General features: G+C 44.7%; 1 pseudogene; it reads right to left on the bottom strand.

Annotated features, from left to right (window-relative positions):
• Window positions 1-9,516: 9,516 nt before the first annotated feature.
• On the bottom strand, window positions 9,517-14,047 carry LOC123056982 (uncharacterized; annotated as a pseudogene).
• Window positions 14,048-22,069: the final 8,022 nt, after the last annotated feature.

Genomic DNA, 22,069 nt, shown 5'->3' with positions numbered 1-22,069 from the left:
TTTAACTCAAATGCATGAAAGTCGACTTTGTATGTTTAGTAGCGTCATGATCCTTTATGCACGAAGACGACTTTTTGTGTGTTAGTGTTTCAGGTCACAGGCATGGTTGTCAAACTAACAAATGCATGACCTATAATTATCCAGAGTCACCTTGGTGTCTCTTTGTGTTCCGAATGCATCCATTGACTATGTTACCAGGACAGGCACGGTCGGGATGGCGATGGAGGCATGCTTGTGTTCTGTGCGGGGCCACGTTCGTGCGTTGATTGCGGAAACACAACGTTTCGACGGGCGTCTCCACGTATTCGGGTGTGAACGCCACGTGGCGCCGCCACGAAAACCCAAGGGTCCGACGGACGTCTCCTCCGGTGACCCCGGTCTGGCTCGTCGCCCGAGGCCAGGCTCCGGCTATTTAAGGCGGACGGACGGTGTCTCGAAACCCTAGCCACACCCTCTTTCTTGGTCTGTCCAGATCCACGCCACATAAAGCGGCGCTCGTAGGCAGCGTGATCCCAGCAATGGAGACGGAGATGGAGGTCAACTCCGGTGCCCCGAGCACCAAGAGGCCGAGGCTCGCACCACCAGCGACGCCTTCCTCTCGTGGTTTGGCGGTAGCGGCTGGAAGCAGCGAGGGTGCGCCTACCAGATCCGACGATCAAGAAGAGCAGTCTGGTCCCGACCGCATCAGCGACCTACCGGACGGTGCCCTCGGTGAGATCATATCCCGTATGTCCACTAAGGAAGGCGCTCGCACTCAAATCCTCGCACGTCGGTGGCGCCCTGTTTGGCGCGCCACTCCTCTAAATCTGGACTGCAGTGAGATCCCTGTCCCACGTCTTTTTAACCCTCTAGATCAAGTACATTTCGAGTTGGTCACCGCGAACTCCGCCACACTGGAGGAACTCGTCCGCGTAACATACACTGGAACTTTTTTTAGAGGAGAACATGTTGGTGAAGATAATTCCTATGATGATTCGTACCTTCCAGATGCCATCCTCTCCGGGCGTCAGAGTGCAGTTCGCCGCCTCTGCATTCTGGCGTCCTACCTCGACTGCAGGCACTCCACGATCGACGACTGGCTTCGATCCCCAAGACTGAACAATCTCCAGGTGCTCGAGTTTTACTACCTGTTCCCACCATGCTTGAGACAACATGACATAGGGCCATTCTCATGCCCTTCGCTCATGCCATCACCACCAGCATTAAACCCTCAGATTTCCTCCTCTCTCCAAACCATCGCCTTTGCTCTTTGCAAGTTACCAGACAATTATGTACGGGTGCTTAAACTACCACTGCTCAGGAGACTCTCGCTAGTAGATGTTGATGTATCAGACGTCTCATTACAAAGCATCATCAGCTCTACTTCTCCTACACTTGAGTCTCTGCTGCTTGTTTGGACAGTCAGGCACCATTCCATCAGAATAAACTCACCTAACCTTATAAGCATCGGCATTTCTGGTTACTATGGTAAAATTGTTATAGAAGATGCCTCGTCACTTCAACGGTTGCTTTGTGATGGTGATTGCAAAAAGTTGCGGATAGTTATCACCTCTGCACCTAAACTGCAGGTCATGGGCAAATTATCTAATATTTTCTGTGAATCCGGCATCACAAATGACCGTATAATTATTCAGGTACTGACTTTCAACAATACTTTCACCTCCATTCATTGGTACGAACAAGTTCCATGCAATTCAACCTTTACTCTACTAATATTATGTTTTACTCTACATGAAGTGTTTGCCGACAGTCAGCACATCCACAGCGGTTCATTCTATCAAGACGTTGTCTATCAGCATGGATTATGACCTGCACGCAGTCTTTTCCTTGGTGGAACACTTCCGAAGCTTGGAAAACTTGTATATCGAGGTGATGCTTCTCACACAAATTGTAAAACACATACCATGCATGGTGCAGAACTCCATTCAACAAAAAAGTCACATACATTGTATGTAATGGACAAAGGTGTATATAGTCATGGACGAGTATTAGGACAAAACTAAAAAGAAAGCTTTTATTATAATAGAGGTTATAGACTTATTCCTTCACTTGCTCTCCCAGCAGAGTCACTCTTTATCGAGCTTAACCATTTCAAATATTCATGTTTATTCAGGAAATAGCCTCTAATGAAGAAAGTCTTGCGAACGACTGTTCTTGCAAGCACCATCATGACGTTCGTTTGAAGTCACTGACGCTGGAAAGCTATGTTCAATGCGACAAAAGCATTCGATTTGCAACATTCTTTATTCTCAACGCAGCACAGCTGCAGACTATGAGGATCAAGTTTCTTCTTCAGGAACACTTCACGGAAGAATTCTACAAACAGCAACAAGATGTGCTTTAGTGGGACAAAAAGGCTTCTAAACATGCTTGCCTTAGGTTGTCGCCAAGTTGCAACCACGGGAACTTGGATCTAAGGCACGCATGTGTTGAGCACCTGGATTTAAAGGATCCATTCATTTGTAAGTGCTAAAAATAGTGCTGGAGTTAGATGTTCCCGCCACTTTCCGGTTTTGGAATTTATGTAGGTGTGCTGAAACAATGCCCGTACCTTTTTTTGCTCAATCTGTAACCTTACCAACAGCGAACTCGGTATTTCGGTAGATGGCTAAACGGTCTTTTGCTCATGCCGTACATTTCATTAACTAAAAGGGCTTCAAGTCTCTGCATCCACGGCTATGTACATTTGTGACTTTCTGTGTTTCAGTGATAAGGGTCACAGGAAAGGGCGTCAAATCCGCAAAAGGCATCGTGTGGTATTATATATAGTCATGCTCGCTTGTGCTAGCGTTTGTGTTCCGAATGATTCAGTGAACCACGGTTTGTGAGCAAACACACAGACGATCATGACTTCGTAGAAAAGTGATTCGAGACACACTGTTCTACCTGTCACACAAGCACGACCATGGCAAACGCACGGTTTTCCACGAACCACACAACGACCGTGAAGTGATACGACGCGCACTGTTCTACATGCCACACAGGCACGCCCGTGATTCCACGTGCTTCAGTAGCACGTAAAGACGTAATTCTTTCACAGGAAACGCCGGAAACCTACTGCCAGGCACTATATGCATTTGTAAAACAGAAACACAAACACAACCGTGACCCGTTGTGTTTGAAATCTTTGCATCACAGAAGCACCGCGTGAAGGCACATGAAGTACGGTTGGACACGCATCGCAAGCACGGTTATGCACACGAGATACGGTTAGGCACAGTGCAGGGACATAATTGCAGATGTCACCACTGTTGCATGTTTTTTAAAAGCACAGTCTTGCACTCTTTGTGTTTCAATGTTTCAGTCATTAGGGTCACAGCCACGGGCGTCAAATCCACAAAGGCATTGTGTGTTATTAAATAGAGTCATGTTCACCTGTGTTTGTGTTCCGAATGATTCAGTCGACTCGTTCAGACGGAGAAGCACGGACGAGCAGCCCATGAAGGCATACTTTAGTAATAGGCAAGATCACAATCATGCGTTTATTACGCATGGTCGATGGTATTACACAGAGTCATGCTCGCCTTTGAGACTTGATCATACAAAGATGCACAGGCGTCTAGCCCACGGAACTGTACCTTTGTCTTATGCACAGCCACGCGCGTTTACTCTATGAAGCACAGAATTGCCTATATGAGAGACACTGATTTTAAAAGCTTATTTCCTTGTATTTAAAAGCACAGACGTGAAGTCCATACAGACACGGTTCCGTACTGAGTTGCGTCCCTTTTCTTGATAAAGTCTCTGCAGCCACGGTTATGTGCGTTTGTGACTTTCTGTATTTTAGTGATAAGGGTCGTAGACACGGGCATCAAATCCACAAAGGCATCATGTGGTATTATATAGAGTCATGTTCGCTTGTGTTTGTTTTCGGAATGATTCCGTCGACTCGTTTAGACGGAGAGGCACGGACGAGAAGCCCATGGAGGCATACTTGAGTATTAGGCAGACTCACGTTCGTGCGCTTACTACAGAAACATAACAGAATTGGATTCAGATGTAAACCCTCACTATTTCTTTGTGAGGCAATCAATGACCGATCCAAGAGACACTGTCCTTAAAAGCACGGGCAAGAAGTCTCTGCAACCACGGTTCTGTACCAAAGAGCCACTGTCGAACGCATGAAAGTCATGCAACGAGGGCCACACATCTAGTAGTAGAAAAAGCACTTTATCAGTTGGCGTTGCTCCTTTTCTATGCCATAGTAGGGTGGCTATGAAAGGCACGTTATTCAAGAAGAGAACAAAAATCACAATGCCAGGACAAGGTCAAAAGCATGGTTGTGAGTCTGCAGTGTCACGGCTAGAATCCTTGAGACGCATTTCGGTGTGGCATGTTGAGTAGAAACTCGGTTGTGTGATAACCAGAAGCACTACATAACGCCCCGCAAAACAGGTTTGGTTCACCATTGTGGTGGCTCTCTATGCTTTCAGCTCTTTTCATCTCTCCTGTGTCGCAGCAGAGACGCATGGTTGTATTGTTACACCATCCAACTTCATAAAGAAAGGGCTGCAAACATTTACAAACAAACCTATCACCCTTATAATATTTTCCCAGCTGAGTAATAAAAATACCTAAACAAGCAAAATCTGTTATGCTTACATTTGCTTTGTTTCTACAACTGCACCAAATAAACTTACAAGCCGTTTTTTATAACCACAGTACGAGGACCAGAAACAGTGCAGCGGCTCAAATGCAGCTCCATCAGTGCAAGGCTCAACTGCAGCTCCTCAGTGTGTATGGCAGGTACATCCGAGAAGCACCGCTCTACCTGCAACACAGGCACGGTTGTGCATGCATTGTGTGCATGACAGGTACATATATAAGACAGGCACCGTCGTACATACAACACAGCACGGTTACACATGCAGCGCGCATCTCTCCACTGAAACATTAAATCTACTTTATGTCTCTTAACCTTGGTGCCACAGCATTTTATGGTCCTTCGGCCCGTACAAAGCCGCAAAACCACACATTTCCTTCATGACTGCACGCAACACAAAAACAGACAAGCCTACACACGGTGCAAAGACTACAACGGTTGTCTGATAAAGTTTACATAAAACCCAAGCTCAAAAGAACGCAACAACAAATAACTCCATACACCTGGACAACTAACACAAGGCCTGATTTCAGCATCCACACCTGAACGGAACCGTCAAATCCAGGTATTCAACACTCCTCTTTCTTAAATGCGGACGCGCGTGGCTGCAACTTGATGATAATCTAAGACGTGCACGTTTAGAAGCCCTTCTATGCCACTCCAGAACCCTTTGTTGCTTTTCGTAAAATACTCCCGTGAACTCTGCGGGAGGGGAGGTAAACTTAATGGTCATGGTCTCCAGATCCTTTGCACTAAGAACAAAGAACATCGCAAATTCAGCGTAACTCCCAGAGCGAACATAATCTTCCAGCGATACTGTCTTCAGACAAACGTCGTGATGTTTGAGAAACTGCCGGTACTTACGACGCCATTTGTTTTTTTCACCATGAGAAATCAACGATCCCTAAAATATAAATGATAGGTTGAAAATACTTAGCGTCTATAAAAAGAGATACAGACCATCAAAAAACCAAATGCAACAATTAGTTCTACCACCTCCGTAACAAGAAGTTAGACATAGACTTGTCTATATATGGATGTATACAACAATAAATCATGTGTAGATACGGGTGCATCAATTTCAGTCAAAATTAAGACAAGCATTTCAAAAAGGAACGAGTACTACAGAATGCAAATTTCTGAAGATCATCACCTCGACAAACAAGTTCTCCAGTTTTGGAAAGCATTGCAGCAATTCAACGACAATGTCCACCTTATAATCATGTAGATAAGCAAGGTCTTGACAGATTGACGCATTGTTGTTAGACTGACTGCCTTCAAACCCTTGATGAAAATTAACAGAAGATGGATCACAAAACTAATAGCATAAAGGTTGGATGAAATAAAACTTGTTTCCTCACAAATAAAGTTAAGCTGGAAGTATCATAAAAACTCAATACCTCAAGACACGTGAGACGACATGGATACGGTTCAGACGCAGAGACAGCGGTTACCTCCAAGTCCTGACTCTGCATGAAGAATAGAACATAGACCATCAAATTAATAGAACAAACATCGGAACAAGTACAGCTCTGTTCCAGTATTAAGGAAAGTCAGTACCTCAAGACACTTCGAGGGAGACACAAACACGAATTCACCCAACGTCTCCAGTTTAGGTGCAGAGACAACGGTTATCGAACAGTCGTCAACCAGACAATCAACAATCAACCGTCGAAGCGAAGGGGCATCCTCAACAATGAGTTCCCCGTGTGGACAACAAATGCCAATGCTTACAAGGTTAGACGAGTTTATTGTGACACGACGACCTCCTCTATTGCAAACAAGCAGGAGAGACTCAAGTGCAGGGCAACTAGAGTGGATTATGCTTTGCAGCGACGCGTCTGATATATCAACAGCCACAAGCGAGAGTCTTTTCACCAGTGGTAGCTTAAGCGTCCCTACGTAATTGTATGGTATTTGGCAAAGAGCAAAGCCGAGGGTGTGGAGAGAGAGGAGGAAAACCGAAACACGGACTCCGGTGCCGAGGGCGTAGTTGAAGTGCATAGATCCAATAGAGTTACCTCTTGCGTCAGAAATTCTGGGAAGAGGTAGTAGAACTCAAGAACCTGGATATTGTTCAACTTCCAGGATCGGAGCCAGGCATCAACGGTGGAGGGCCTGCACTGTAGGTAGCACGCCGGAATAGAGAGGCGGCTAACCGAGCCAGCATGGCCGGACAGAATGGATTCCGGAAGACTGACAACAGGATTTCGACAGAGCCGCGTTCCGGAATAGCATTTGCGAACGGGCTCCTTGGTGAAGGCGCACAGATGAGATATGGTCTCGATATGAACTTTTTCACCATCGTTAAAAAGACGAGAGTCAGAGATCTCGCGGCAGTCGAGATTCAGAGGAGCGATGGGCCACAAAGGACGCCAGCGACGTGCGAGGATTCGAGTACGGATGCCATCCTTGATGGGAAGACGAGAGATGATCTCACCTAGGACGCCGTCGGCGAGATCGCTGATGCGGTCCGCACGACATCCCTCTTCTTCCTCATCGGATCGGGAGGGAGCACGGTCGCCGCTTCCATCCCCTCCGACGACCAGCACACCACCAGAAAGCGGCGTCGCCGGTGGCGCCACTCTCGACCTCTTGATGCTACGAGCAGCGCTTTCCATCTCCACCTCCGTTGCTGGGGTGGCGCCGCCCACGACCAGTGCTCACTGAGGTGGATCTGGAGAAATGGATTACAGCCTGTCAATCCACGAGACGCTTAAATACCCACGACGGGGAGCGGAGGGGTCCAGATTAATTACTTCTTCTATTTTCTTTCTGACAGGGGGGCCCGGGTTAAGTACTACTCGTAGCAAGTCAATGGTAGGTGACTGCTTGAAACATTAAATAGAACCACGGCTTTCAAGGTACGAGATGCACTGTTGCACACGCAGACCAGGCACGGGCGTGCCCGTCCGTGTTTTAATTATTTACGGCACACATTCAATAGAAGAATCTGTTTGACGCCGGAAGCACGGTTCTACAGTCATCTTGCCTCTACGAGCAACAAAATTTTCCACGGACACGTTCACATTTAAGTCAATAGAAGATTCAAGGCCGTGCCTCTGCTTTGCAAATGATTCTGCTGAAACGCTCCTGTCACGGCTTGTCACGTACCAGACACACGGTACGGCTTGGCATTGTCACGTACCAGACACACGGTCCTGCCTTTGGCATTGTGACGCACTGTTCTACATGCCACACAGGCATGTAGAACAGTTCGTGTCTACCTTCGTGTCTCTTTGTGTTCCAGATGATTCCGTTGACTCTAACACCAGGAGAGGCACGGTATGGAGGCCCAGAGAGGCATGCTTGCGTTTTACGCGGGATCAAAATTATCACAGGCACGGGCATGAAGCGCGTAAAGGCATGGTCGGTGGTATTACATAGAGTCACGCTAACCTTTGTCTTACGCACAGCCACGGGCGTTTACTCTGTGAGGCACGGAATGGCCTATACGAGAGACCCTGTTTTTAAAAGCGTATTTCCTTGTACGGGCATAAGCACGTGCATACAGCATAGAGGCACGGGCGTTTACTCTGTGTTTTAGTGTCAAGGGTCACAAGCACGGGCATACAGCCCTCAAAGGTCTTCTAATTACATAGAGTCACGCACAGAGGTTTTCTAATTGTATTCATAATGAGTCGGTGGAGAGGCATGGTTTATTCTTACCCGGAGTCACGATTGTGCGATTATTACGGAAACCTAATAGAATCGGACGACTGTCCGTGTTACAATTGTTTTCGTTGTAAGATTTTAACTCAAATGCACGAACCGTCAAGTGTGTCAGTGTTTCAAGTCAGAGGTCACCTTCGTGTCTCTTTGTGCTCCAAATGCATCCGTTGATCTATAACCAGGAGTGGCACGGTAAAGATGCTCAGGGAGGCATGCTTGTGTTTTACGTGGAGTCACGTTCGTGCGTTAATTGCGGAAACCCAACGTGCATGTTACAATTAAGTCACTAGAAGATTCAAGGCCGTGCCTCTGCTTTGCAGATGATTCTGCTAAAACGCGGACAAAACCAAGTGAATGAAGTGATGGCAGAACCACGGCTTTTCAAGAACGAGACACACGGTCCTGCCTTCGGCATTGTAAAGCACTGTTCTACATGCCACACACAGGCACGGCCGTGATTCCACGTGCCTTAGTAGCATGTAAAGACGTGATTCTCCACAGCAAACGCCGTGAACCTACTGCCAGGCACTATATCCATTTGTAAAACAGAAACGCAAACACAACCGTGACACGTTGTGTTTGAAATCTTTGCATCACAGAAGCACCGCGTGAAGGCACATGAGGCACGGTTGGACACGCATCGCAAGCACGGTTATGAATTACTTACAGTCATGCATTCATAACAGAAGAACATGCGTTAGAACAGGCGAGGCACAGTTACCACGAAAGCCACGGTTATGCAGCCCCAGAAGCATGACCCAGATTCTGTGCTTAAAAACGTTTTCGTTCCATAACGGCGGGCGTGACCATGCAACCGTGAGAGTCACGGTTGAACACTCACCGGTGGCATGGCCGTGGCTGCCTGTGCCCTTAGGTTATTTTTATCTCTCTATCATGCAGCAGAGAAGCATGCTTGTATGCTTACAACATCCACGTTCAGAAACCGACGCGGCTGCGGAAAATAACAAGGAAACCTGTGCCTCTGATATTTTTGTCCGCCGAGTAAAAAATACATAAAGAAGCAAAAGGCGTTCTTATTTAAATTTGTTTTGTTTCTATAACTGCAGCAAATTAACTTACAAGCCGTTCTTATAACCACAGCACAAGAAAATAAACAATCCCCACCAATTGCTTGCTATTTCATCGCTCCACGTGCGGCCTTGTTTTTGAATGTTCAGCGATCCATTCTTCCTTCTCGACCCTTGTGCAACCCCACCCTTCTGCGTAGCTATTCAACCTATTTACCTGTAAAATTAATATTCATACATAAAAACAAAGCGAAAGATTGCGGTCATCACTATTTTTTGCTTACGTCCTGTTTAAGCTGCATTATTACCTTTTAATTTTTCTATTCGTACTGTTCTCCGGTACCAAAAAGTCTCCACTCAGACCTTTCCTTTCTGAAAATGGACTGCGCAGATTCCGTGCCTTGTCCCGGGCTTCCCTGCACGCATTCTGTGTGCCTGGCTTGTGTGATGTTTGATTCTGGCGTAGATGCAAGACTTTGGTAAATGCTCCCTGCTGTCAGTGGGGTCGTTGGAGTTGCTGGCGTCTGACGTCTTCCTCCTGGGCTTGGAGTGCATTGTCCTGAGCCGTTTGATGTCCTCGATGGTGTTGTCGGTGTTGTCGGCCATTTCATTGACCTTGCCCTCTTCTCCTGCTGCGATTTCCTCTTTTCCTCTTCAATCCTCATCCTCTCCTGGACTTCTGGGTTATCCGGGCAGTTTGTTTTCCTGTGACCCTTTACTCCACAACGGCCGCACTTGGATGCGGCTTTGTTGCCTTTTCCTTTCTTCTCAGAACCAGCTTTGATTCGATCTCCTTTTTTCGTACCCTTTGAGCCACTCATGGGAGGGTTCTTGAGAGTTTCGGCAAGAATGCCTGTGTCTGGTTCCTCGGCAAGTGCCGCCATGACTTTTATTTTCATATCTACCGTACACTCACGCAGCACACGGTATGCCTTCTCTTTTCTGCAAGCATTTGAACAGATATCCGACAACTCAGCGTAAGCGAGGCCGAATCTCATAGTTTCATCGTCTTGTATGGTCATGCTATCACCTTGACTTGTAGACAGAACTTTCAGACTCTCTGATAGATTCCTGGTCCATCTGGGGATGACAAAGGATTTTGGAAGTTGATCGATCATGCCTGTTTGGTCCATCACCTTAAGCACATGGCAGCACTGAATGCCATCCCTACTCATTTTCTTGCAGCTGCAACTGTATATTTCTTTTTGCTCATCCACATCTACCCTGAACTCAGACCTGTCAAATTCCTCGCCGGGATATGGTTTCCACACTTTTTCTCCAGGATCAATAATCTTTTTTAAAAAATACTGCCTCCCCTTTGCCAGATCAGAGCACTTGAAGTAAGTCCGGTTCCGTAGCTCCAGCTGGAATTTCCTGAAAATTTCATTCGTGTATACTTGACTTGCTTGTCTTTCAATCGGAAAACCGTCTCTAGTGATGGCGCCTTCTCTTCTGTTCGGTATCTTTTCTTGTCAAGCGTGGCGAGGCAATTTTGCTGAATCGTGTGATACGCATTAACAAACCTTTTTATAGTGTCCTTGTGGTCGACGTAATTCTTCCACATCGAATTCGTGCTCTCACTGCGAGTGGTTGTTGACGAGAAAGGATAGAAACAGTCCTTGAAGTAGGCCGGCACCCAAAAATTTCGGAGTTCCCATAGCGTGTTCAGGTGTTTGTTGCCTTCCGCCTTGTGCAGAGAAATTGCTGCTTTCCAGGCACGCTCAAACTCGTCTTGATCTAGTGAGTTTTTGACGATTCGAAATATATCATCAGACATCCCTGGGTGCTGCGCAAACACTGCTGCGTTATTTTCCTTCAGGTTCTTCCTAATATGCCACCAGCAGAACCTGTGCCTCGTCCTCGGAAGAGCTTCCTTTATTGCAGTCTTCATCGCCTGGTCCTGGTCTGTTATTATGTATTTCGGCTCTTTACCTCCCATTGCCTCGACAAACGTGCTTAGGAGCCACTTGAATGACCCTATTTTCTCATCCTTCAAAAGGCCTACTCCAAACAGGACGGTCGACCCGTGGTTGTCGACACCTATAATTGGTGCAAATGGCAAGCCATATATATTCGTAGAGAATGTGGTGTCAAAAGACACGAAATCTCCATATAGATCATAATTCATCTTACACAAGGAGTCTGTCCAGAACAGGCTGCGCACTACATTGTTCTCTGTCTCTTCCACATGGTGGAATCCCGGCCTCCGCCTCTGCATATCAGCAAACAGTTTCATGGTGTCTGCGATATCAGTGCCGCGCTCTCCAGCCCTGTCCCGGCATGCAATGTTGCTTATGTCAATCGTGTCGAACATAATTTCTCGCCTCGATTTCCCCATGGCAGCAAAAATCTGCATAACCTTCCTTGGTTCTAACCTCGCCTTCTGCAGCACTTGTATAAAGAATTTCTCCTGAGGTGTCATCTTCTTATAGCATCTCATGAACTTCAGCATCCAATCAGATGGGTGAAGCTGGTGGTTGTGCTCTAGACGCACATTCTTCAGATACCATTTCCTCCTATCTGTATCCCTCTTGGCTGTTATTTGGACTGGGCAGCTTGTCCGGATCAAGCAGTTGCTCCTTCTCTCCTTAACATGTCTCTCAGTTGTTTTATTCTGCCCTTCCTTGGTGTAGTGAAAAACCTGCTTGTCAAGCTGCTGATCATATGTCGATCTTCTGCTCGTTGATCGCTTGGCAGCAAAGCCAACCTTTCTAGCATATCTGCAGAAAAAGAAAAAGCACTCATCCAATGATCCGAATACCATACCACCTTCTGGTTCGACCGCTTCGGTGACCTCCTGAATCGTTGGGTATATGACTTCTTTAAACATGTCATCCATTTCTTTCTCTACAATGGTCGGCGGCGCCATGATGATTCTGTCTACCGTGTCTTCGTTCGTCTGATCGCATTCACTTCTGACGACATCAGTCTCATCACCAGCCACAGGTCCACTTACAGCGGAGCTGCTGCTGCTCTGTTGTTTGTCACACGCAGCAGCATCGTTTCTGCATGCCACGGCCAAATCCATAAATGAGTCTGCCTCTCCAATGTTGCATTGTGCAATGCTGCTCCCTGTTTCTCCGGCACTCGAGCAACCAAGGGACTGTGCTGCTTCTACCATGCAATCCGTGCTGGCGCTGTACGCTACTTGCTGCTGTGAACGTTGCGTTTCCTTCGAAATGGATGGAGAACTATGATATTTCTTCCCCTCATCTGTTATCCCCTCCGCCAAATCCTGAACACATGGCAAGAAACAGAATTAGATGTCCAGAGCAGCATATGCATTTTTTTAATTTCTAAACAAAAGATTTATATGACTCATCAGGGCTCATCTGGTATACCAAAACCAGACCCGTGCCTCTTCACCGAGTATAAGCGGTACACCAGAGGCACTGTTCACATCACGAATGTGACCATGCTACACACACATCTGCACAAAGAGGCACAGATGTGCTTCTGTTTACACCATACAACCGGAGACGCACAACAACATCCTATATAAAAGAACAACTGCACATACAGCCGTACAAGACGGACAGCCGTCCTCCTGTTTTCCACTTTACCCTGTTCTCCCATAAAACTGTTTGTGTGTTGAATTGAAAAAGCATAGTTCCGACGTCACCTTTGTTTTCCCATGCCTCTCTTGTCCAGCAAATCTTGGCGACAACCTCCGTGCATTGGTGATTTCGCTGACGATTTTGAATGCCATCGGAGATCCTTTGGAAGGACCCCTCATGTTGAACGCCACAGGTGATCCTTTCAAAGGACCTTGCCTTATGTTTTCATCGATTCGTGGACTACCGCGATACTTGCTTCCTTCCTCGTACACCTGCGTGTGGAAGATACTGCAATTTAAATATACCAGACGAAAACAAAGAAAAAATTGCTCACAAAAAATATACATTTGCTTTAAATGTTGTTGCACGTTCGTATATGCTGTCACCTGTATTGCTTTCTGATGCTGCTGTATGGTAGAGCTTATTGCTCCTATGTTTGATTTTGTCGTTGGGCTCTTCTTGCTTGTGCAAACCGTACCGAATCCTTGAACACCAATGCTTTTGTTGCCAATGATCCTTCTGCTTGCATCAAAGGAAATTCTGTTACCCTGCACCTCTTCATTATGACCGCCTACAAACGCTGGGCCGTCACAACGCCCGCTCTGCGCCTTTGTGGGCATCTGTGTCTTCAAACCAAAAAATAATTAGAGGCACGTGCGACTAAAACTTCCACGTACGTTAAAACCAGCGTTTGAAGTTTTCGTCGTTACCTGCACAATCTGCTTAGTGGAGTCTCTGCTGCTTAGAATGCTCCTCTTGGCAGGTGTCTGTTGCACACCATGCTCCTGGTTGGGGCGTTTGCCAAGAACTTGTATCTCACTCTTGACTCCAATTATTCCAGCCCGCATGGCATGTGCGTGTTTGACAGCATCTGCATCCTTGATCTTCTTCTCGTTTTGTAGTAATTTTTTTCTTCCACCTCTCGATACTCAACTGCAGAGTAGATGCACATGATAAACAGATATTACAGCATTCATCCAGGATATATAAATCATTTTTGTTGTTGTTAATGATCTACTATTTGGTGTTCTCAGTGGTGACACCTTGACAGCAAACGTCCCAGAAATAAAAGACCAAACACTAATGTTCAACTGCCTTACTATTACCTGCCTCCCATAATCCTTGCCGATGTCGTTCAAAGACCGACCGTCCCTGTTGTCCTGACCAGATGACGCACTCCTGAACATCTGCCCCGAAAAAGAGACGTAATAAATATAAAGGTTATAAACCTGCAGTATCAGTGTTGAAACTTTTCGAAGTCGATATCAACAGAGATATATTTTTAGTTCTATATAATTAACATATATAAATATATACATATATTAATTTTTCATTAAACTATAGCCTCAACCAAAGTGAGATCCTCTCATGCTAATTTGCTTGTGCAACACTTAACACAAAGATAACCATGAAACCTAACAAAAGTAACAACCTCGTATTACAAGGACGAGAGGATACAAAACAAAAATCAAATTCAAATCAAAGCTACAGTGTAAAACTAAACAGTTTTATTCTATGAATCCCGACCACAACAAATTCATCAACGAATTGAATCTCGTGTATCAGGAATCGCCACGCAAAAGGTGCGTTGATAAATTTTTTACTAACCTTTGATTGCCGAATCTTATGCGCTGATTGTTCGGAAGTCACACCTTTCTAAATTGTGGGGGGATCTGCTTCCCTGCAGTTTGTCAGCGATCCCCTTCAATGATTTTGAATCTCGGAGAGAGAGAAAAGAGAAAGAGAGAGGGAGAGAGAGAGAAAGAAAGAGAGAGGCTACTTCGTTTTTTGCGTGCAGGAGAAGAATAACCTGATAGGTGGGGTGAGTTTTGCGACGCATGAGAGATGGGCATGTTTCTTGGGCGTGACGAGATGTGGTAGGTCGACTTCACTTGACCGTCCACGACACTGACAAGTGGGCTCTCAGTTACTAATTCCTCTAAGTCTCTCACTAACTTGTGGGGTCGGCCTTATATGAGTCCTACGAGGAGTACCTCCATCTGAGGTGAGAAAATGTGGTAGGTGGACTTCAAACTCATACTGACATGTGGGCTCTCAAATAGTTCCTCCAAGTATTTGACTAACTTGTGGGGTCGTCCGCAGATGAGTTCCAGATCTCTCTCCATCTAGCATCGGTGGCGACAGGCGAGCTCTCCAAAGGAAAGCCAATCCTGATCCCTCCGCAGAGTTCGCTCGTCACTGAAAAATTATCGGTCTCCTTCATCTCACTCGCCGTGGATCTCCTGTTCAGGTAATCCATTGCATCCTCACCATGATTATGCCACCGATTCAACGTTTGAACAAAAAAATTACCGGTGCTAGCAATTCCGCGGGCTGCGTACACACCGCATGTGCGCAACACAGCAGGTGGGGCGCGATTTGAATATCGGTTCCGCATCCAATTATCTTCAGCTGGTCCGTGCTCAAACTGTTGCGCGTCTTAACAGCAGAGGGGTTATGGATTTAAAATTAGGACTCAGCTAACCTCACTTTAACCATGCCAACTGCATGCTTGCGCCGTGGTTTTGCTAACTTGAGTTATATCTCCAGCCATGCAAAACTTAAGCACTCGTCTTAGCTAACCAACTAGAGACAGGTCAAATTATTTGTATAGATCCGCAATCTATAGCAGAGATCCAAAGGATTTACGTCCGTTTTTGCAAAGCAGTTACTAACTCAGAGTTAGAACCCGTCTTAGCTAACCAACCTGTTGATGATGGTCTCACATGGACTGCTAACAACTGTCTTACATAGCTGACCTGGTAACGATGACGTCTCATGACCTCTTATGTAGAGTTCAATGAGATGGATTCCACCCCACAGCTGTCGGAGACTCAGTCTCAGTCTGTCGATGGCACGGAGATTGTCACCCAAGATTTCATGGTTCATGACCAACTAGAGACAGAGAGACTAAGGATCGAGTTAAAACATGCAGCGCACAAAAAGCTTGTTGAGGAGTACAGGACAAAGAAGCAGCTTGCTGCCTCGAAGTAGGTGTTTTTTATCATGCATCTCGCGTGTGTCGTTGAAATTTCTTTGGAAATCAATGCCTCTCATTCTAGCTGCATTTTTAATCACGGCTTAAATATTTATCTCTGTTTTGCTGACTCGGCGTTTATATGTAAGCTTCTGCCAGAAAAGCATGTGGTTCAACAATACATTTGCTAAAGGTCATTTCTTATCTTTGTCCACAGAGCTGCTGCAATGGGTGAATACGAAGAAGAGTTCAGCACAAAACTTAGCTTCCAGAAATTCATTTCTGTCTGTGAAAAGCTAACAGAACCACAAAAACAGCTAGTCAGAGATATTGGTTTTGGGTACCTTCTAGATCTGTGTTGTCGCGAGCTTACAAGGTGTTTCGTTCGCTGGCTTGTCCGCTATTTTGATTGCCCTTCCAGGTGTTTCATACTGCCTAGTGGATACAGATTCCTTATCAACTCGTACACCGTGCACCGGATCTTAGGAATTCCACTGGGCGGGCACATTATCCCTAGAAAATGCTCAGAAGCTTTCAGATGTCAGGTTAAGTCTGAAACTCGGTGTGCTGGGCATGCTCCAAACATCAAAGAGTTAACTGATCTCATAACCCCAGAGCTGACAGGAGAAGTGTTTCAACGGGTTTTCGTGATGTTTGCAACAGCGGTATTTCTATGCCCAACGACATATGATTGCGTCAGCCCCGACTATTTAGCCGCTCTAGAAGGACCAGCAAGTAACATATCATCATATGATTGGTCCAATGCTATCACAGAGAAACTGGTGACATCACTCCAGACCTTCAAGGATAAAGGATTCGCAGGCGCCCTGTGTGGCTGCCTCCTGATACCAGTGGTTCGTTCACTAACTTGTACACTTCTTTATACCCACAAGCAGCTACAAGAACATGATTAAATTTTACCTCTTCCTCACTTGCAGATAACGTATTTTGAGTACCTGGATACGAAGATTATGGACCTGGAACCTAACACTCCTGCAAGACTTGTCATGTGGGATACAGAGGCCATTAAGAATTAGACAACCTGTCAATGGAGGACGGAATTTTTGGGAAACACACAGTGAGTCAACTTTTCATCATTTTCCTTTGGCAAACTTTTCGACTCAACATAATGACTTAGCTGCCATATATTAACTTGACTTGACTGTAATTTTTTCCTTCCACATGATAGCTGAAAGACATTAGGCGCACACCTTTCCAACCACTGCCTGGCTTTCAGGCGCCATTTTTTCAAATGAGTCCCAGACTAGAAGCATACATAGAAGAATTTGTGCCTCAAGAAAAACTTTGTTCCGTAAGTGATTTCCAGCTTCTACACATGATTTTATGTTTGAAATGATGTTCCCTAAGTTTTTACGAAACAAATACATGTCCTATTGTGTTCATCCAGACAGTTTCATATACTATGTTAGCTGTGCTTTTGTGTTAAAACCAGAAGTGCTTCCTATAGGACGTTAGCTGTGCTTCTATGTTAAAAACAAAAGTGCTTCCTATAGTACGTTAGCTGTGCTTTTGTGTTAAATATAAAAGTGCTTCCTATAGTACCTTAGTTGTGCCTTTATGTTAAAACCAGAAGTGCTTCCTATAGGACGTTAGCCGTACTTTTGTGTTAAATATAGAAGTGCTTCCTATAATACGTTAACTATGCTTTTGTGTTAAAAACAGAAGTGCTTCCTATAGTACGTTAGCTATGCTTTTTGTGTTAAATATAAAAGTGCTTCCTATACTACGTTAACTGCGCATTTGTGTTAAAACCAGAAGTGCTTCCTATAGGACGTTATCTGTGACTTTGTGTTAAAACCACAAGTGCTTCCCATAGGACGTTATCTGTGCTTTTGTGTTAAAACCAGAACTGCTTCCTATAATACATTAACCGTGCTTTTGTGTTAAATATAAAAGTGCTTCCTATACTACGTTAACTGCGCATTTGTGTTAGATATACAAGTGCCTCCTATAGTACATTAGTTGTGTTTTGGTGTTAAAACTAGAAGTGCTTCCTATAATACGTTAGCCGTGCCTTTGCGCTAAAACTAACAGTGCTTCGTATAGTACGTTAGCTGTGCTTTTGTGTTAAAACAAGAAATGCTTTCATATAATACGTTACCCGTGCTTTTGTGTTAAAACTAACAGTGCTTCCTATAGTAGTTAGCTGTAATTTTGTGTTAAAACTAGAAGTGCTTCCTATAATACGTTAGCCGTGCCTTTGCGTTAAAACTAACAGTGCTTCGTATAGTACGTTAGCTGTGCTTTTGTGTTAAAACAAGAAATTCTTTCATATAATACGTTACCCGTGCTTTTGCGTTAAAACTAACAGTGCTTCCTATAGTATGTTAGCTGTAATTTTGTGTTAAAACTAGAAGTGCTTCCTATAATACGTTAGCCATGCCTTTGCGTTAAAACTAACAGTGCTTCGTATAGTACGTTAGCTGTGCTTTTGTGTTAAAACAATAAATGCTTTCATATAATATGTTACCCGTGCTTTTGCATTAAAACTAACAGTGCTTCCTATAGTACGTTAGCTGTAATTTTGTGTTAAAACTAGAAGTGCTTCCTATAATACGTTAGCTGTGCCTTTGCGTTAAATATAGAAGTGCTCCCTATAGTACGTTACCTGTGCTTTTCTGTTAAAAATACAGGTACTTCCTATAGAATGTTAACTGTGCCTTTGTATTAAATATAGAAGTGCTCCCTATAGTACGTCATCCGTGCTTTTTCTGTTAAAACTACAAGTGCTTCCTATAGTACGTTAACTGTGCCTTTGTGTTAAACAAAGAAGTGCTTCCTATAGTACATCAGCTGTGCCTTTGTGTTAATTGTAACACTGCTTCCCTACGACGGGAGATCAACCATGCTTCGTAAGGTAGGTCGACTGCGCTCTTTCAAGGAATGTGTTCATCATGATTCATGGACTTTGTTAGCCGCGCTTCCCGCAACACACCATGTGTCCTTCTGCGCACATTATTCCATGCCCTTTCTGCAATTATTGACACAACGTACAGTAGTTCACAAGATATTTTTCATTTTCGGTATTAATAACTTCTTTTCATTCTCGGTGTTAATAATATCTGATGGTTTTTCTTTCAATTCCAGGCCAAGATGAAAATTGCCAAAGTTATCAATGAAATGTACACAGAACTTTTCTCGCGGTTTCAACCAGTTCTCGAGCAGAAATTGGAGAAGCTCCTTTCACTTGGTAGGGATCTTAGTGCAAAAGAAACCAAGACCAGAGACCAGGGCGTTTATTGTAACTTGCAACAGGACAACTCAAATGAAAAAGAAACTTTTTCATCGCTCCCTTCAACATATTCTACGCTTCCAAGTTCTAGCACGACAAGCAGTCAAAGTTCTTCCAGCAGTGGCTCAACCAGTGTCCTTCACGCCACATCATACTCCCTGGAAAATTTAAAGGGTTGCTGCGATACCCCTAACCCAGAATCCCAGAATCCGTATGAAAAAGAGCAGTCCCAAATTCGTCTATCTTCACACCTAAAATCATCAACCCAGATTAAGTTGCTACTGGAAGTGAACAGGATCGACCACAACAAAGAGGACATTGATGAACAAGCCAAGATTCATCTGGACAAAGTTCATAACCATCTGCACAACTGCCTTGATGGCTTGCCGGTCCATGAGCCCTTCATGTCAACAACCGAGATGCTCGAGAGCGGGGCAATTATAATGACAGGTGAAAATTCATCTGAGTGTTCTGTACCGATTGAAACCCAAAAATCTGCTGGAGGATCCGCAGACCACAACTCTCTGACAAACCCACTGGAAAAACTCTTGGAGGAAACAGCAAAACCTACTGCAACAGAAACATCAGCCTCGCACTCTGCGGTTGACAAACAATTACTGACTGATCCAATCCCAGCAGATACACTTGGAGCACCTGTTTATCACGTTGGGAAAACGTCACCAACTACTGCACGGTCCAGCGGTTCTGACAGCGCTCACAACAACTCTTCAACCAACACAAAAAGCCTCACTGTATCCCAGCCTGCACAAAAATCAAACAATGTCACTGGACAACGTTCTTCTTCGCTACAGGAAGATAAGGTCCATCTTGTTTCAACTTTGAGTGACGAGAAGAACATTGCTGAAACAGAACGCACAAGAGCTACTTCCTCCCTTCCTCCTACAGTAGAAGTCCCCAGTGATTCTGCCAGCGGTTCTGGCTCAGTACTGGACACGGGAAAAGCAATTCCATCCACTAGTGATGCTCCACTGGTTGCTGCACCATCTGTCAATGCAGAAGACAATAACATTGCAGAAGAACATGAACAGTGTACGAAGCAACCACCTATTGATCCCACAGACAGCGTCCCTATTACCACAAGCGCACATCCGCCAGAACCGGAACCACAAATGGCACCTCACAAGAGGTCCTTAAAGCAGTCAGAAGATCCAGGTAACAAGAGTACAGCGCCTCCTATGAAAAGAGTTAGGATACTGGAGCCTCCACATAATTCAACAGAAACTGCAAACAACCAGTCTCTACAAGCTGACAACCACAGAAGCCTCCTTAATTGTGGATTCATTGATGATGATCAAATATGGTCTGACCCATCTATCTATGAACAACTTGACAGAGTCATTGAACAAAAAAAGAAACAACCCTTTCATAACCAAGTAGCATCACAACAATGCCAACCTGATACTGTCTCACACTTGGCCAATAATTCAAGCTCGTCAGCTAGATCTTCCCTTTCTAACTATCCAGAGCCACCTATACCCAGCAGATCAGGATCAATGTCAGGCGGTAGCCACCCCACACAGGCCTTTGATACGTCATACTCTACAGATTTAACTCAAACTGTCTTGTCCCAAATTTTACCAGCAACTCCCTTGTCCCAACACTACAACCAACCAGCTCCTAGTATCAAAAACCACTTCTACCGACATCCTGGTGCTCAGAATAACAACGGTTCAAACAAAAGCCAGCGCTCACCATATGCGTGGAACAACCAAAGTCACAAGCAGTACCAGCAACAACCCACTGTCCGTGATGCCCACTACCCCAACACAATGATGCTCAGAATAACAGCACTACACGGTGCCAACAATGCCAACCTCAAGAGCAGAACAATCAGCAACCACACAGAGGCGGGTCTAATGGGCAAACTTACAGTGCCTTGCAACAACAGTTCAACAGCATGCAGTATTCCGGCCATACTCTCCATCATTTTCCAACAGATATTCCTTCAAGCTCAACCAGTAATCCAACAGTCAGAACATTAGAACTGCGCATGCAACACCAACCACAACGCCTAATGTTCCAAAGAAATAATAATATAATGAGGGTCGTCTGCAAATTAGTAATGGTCAATTGAACTCCGGTGGTCATGTCTTCCAGCCTCACCAACATCATCCTGAGCTAGAACAGACTCGATTCACTGACCAAGGGAATGACCATCAAGATCACTACCAACTTTTGGAAATAAGAGATTCCACAAACGAGGAGAAAGAAGTGTATGAAACAATCGTCGACAATACGCCAGGTGTCAAGCAAAATGAAAGGTAATGAATTCATTGTTCCTATTACAGTAAAGTTTTGGTCCCTTCGTTTAATAATGCTAATCCTTTCATCTTATCTTTAAAAAAAAATCTTACGATTTAAAATTCATTTGTTTTTTTAACAGCAAGAGGATATTCTCCGTTGATCGACGTTGGGCCGATCATCGAACTTTAGGTTTGTCAATGAAGGTATACGGATATATCCACTCATTCGTGGTCGATGCTTACTCAGCGTTGCTGATGAAAGAACAATTCTATGCAACGCCAGCATTTGTGCACAAACATATAATGTACATGGACGCTTCTGTATGTTCTTCCTTCTCATAAATAATAATAACAAACCACAGTTACTACTACTACCACACTGAGTGACACAGCTACAATTTTCTGCAGGATAAATTTAAAGTTCTAGGAGCAAGCACAGAACTACTCAAGGAACAGATTGTGGAAAAAACTATTGGGTACAGACTGCCCAACAAATGTAACATCGTGAGTTCACCCTACTCACTCTATCTGCCCAGTGTTCATCTTTGATTCTACAAGTTTTTCTTGTTACAATGATATTATTCCCTGTCAATTGTTTTAGGTCTTAATACCTGTGAGAAAGGATCCACATTTTATCTACCTCATCATCGTGAATCTTGCAATGCGTCGCTTTGAAATTCTATGTCCATATATCAATTGTGATGGTATAAAGGAA

The sequence above is a fragment of the Triticum aestivum genome, chromosome 3A (assembly GCF_018294505.1).
Source record: "Triticum aestivum cultivar Chinese Spring chromosome 3A, IWGSC CS RefSeq v2.1, whole genome shotgun sequence".
In the NCBI taxonomy this organism is placed as follows: domain Eukaryota; kingdom Viridiplantae; phylum Streptophyta; class Magnoliopsida; order Poales; family Poaceae; genus Triticum; species Triticum aestivum.
Note: the sequence above shows the minus strand (reverse complement) of the source record. Positions and strands in the feature narration are given on the sequence as shown.